This window comes from Sorghum bicolor, chromosome 10, assembly GCF_000003195.3.
Source record: "Sorghum bicolor cultivar BTx623 chromosome 10, Sorghum_bicolor_NCBIv3, whole genome shotgun sequence".
In the NCBI taxonomy this organism is placed as follows: domain Eukaryota; kingdom Viridiplantae; phylum Streptophyta; class Magnoliopsida; order Poales; family Poaceae; genus Sorghum; species Sorghum bicolor.
In genome coordinates, this window is record NC_012879.2 from 19,171,253 (window position 1) to 19,173,016 (window position 1,764).

Sequence of the window (1,764 nt, forward strand, 5' to 3'; positions counted from 1 at the left end):
ATCTAACTAAGCCAAGCATATAACTATGATAAACTAAGAACAATATAATTGCAAATATAAACAAGTAGAGCAAAGTCATAATCAATATATCTCATATTCATAATATTGAAGAATAAAGATGAACAATTGAAGAATAGTAGAGGAATTACCAAGAATCCTCTTGACAGATCCAGAAACCAATTGAAGATTGACTCCTTCTAGTGCTAATCCTATGTACCTATGCTAAACTAGATATCTATTGATGTGGTGTCTCTAGGGCTTGATCAGAGGCTTCTTCTCCCGAGATGGATAAATGAATTAGGGTTTCTCCTGTCCTCTCCTCCAGGGGCCAGGGGGTCTGCTTATATAGTCCCTCCAAATGAATATGGACCGTCGGATCAAACCGACATTAATCGCACGGTTTTCCTTAATCCCTTAGGTCGGTGGAGCATGATCCGCGAGGTGGGAGCTGATTGGCCCTCAGGCCAGGGTGGGCGCCCAAGGGGGGAGGGGGGGCGCCCTGCCCCTGGGCCCGATTGGCCTCCCGCTCGTTCCCGTGGCTTCTGGACTCTTCTAGATGTTGGATAATTGCGGTGCACATTAATATCTCTATGTAAACCCGACGTGTGGGCCTTTCCTCCATATTTCCTGATAACCCCCTGCAGAAATAGACAAATACCAAAACTCATGGAATTCTGTCAGATAAAACCCTAAGTCTGGGTATAGGTTGCATTTGGATCCTTTTCTTTGTTTATTTGTTGATTATATTTGATACTTAAGGACCGTCAACAAATTCCCCCAAGCTTACCTCTTGCTCGTCCCTGAGCAAGGATAATCTCAGTGATGGATCAGAAGTTGTGTAATGCCTTTTAATTTTGATGGTACACATGCTTTCAAATAAGGTCTCATCTCTGAGTCAGAGTAAACCGTCAAGACTTAAAACTTACTCATTTTACCTTTCACCATGGCACTTGTAACCGTCACTTCTGTCTTGAGCAGTTAAAAGATAGAACGGTCTAGTCAAGCGCCATGTCTCTTATTCTTGATCAGCTTATAGCTCTGGAGTTTTTTTGAAGATTTTCAAATAAAACTCAGAGATTCCTTGTATGACTCTCTCAGATGTCTCTTTTGTGGTATTTCTGGATCCTTACCAAGGCAGTGATGGTATATGCCTTCTCTCAAAGTAGGTAGTATTTGTGCTATGAAGCATAGTAACCTTGCCTTCTCTCTCATCCTATTTTAATAAGGCTTTTGATATCTAGAGCTCATAGGTGGGAGATAAAGTATACATGCTTACAAGACATTTATTGCATAGTCAAACCATGGATCCATAGAAACAAGTCAATAAGTCAAATCAAGATGTGCATGTGTGGCGAATGAATGGTGTATGGTGATAACAATGGTGAAAGTCTAATTCTACTTGTGCTCTTTTGAGGGGATACATACCTTTCTTGCTCTTTTGAAACTTTTGAGGAGAATGAGATGCTCTATATTTTCTTTTTCTTTCCTCTCAGGTGGGTATCTTGTAAGCCTAATTCTACTATTGGACACTTGTCTATTTTTACCTTTTGTCTCACTTTTTCTTTTCTTTTGAGGTTCCGGGCGCTTGTGTAACATCCCACAAATTCACATTGAAAAATCACTCGCATTAAAAATTATTTTCAAAATATATTTCAAAAACTATAAATCATTTGAGCTCTATAGTATCTCCATCCAATTCCTTTTCATCCATCTCAGTTATCCATCTTCAAATATAACCTGCGCCACATGACATGAGCATCATAT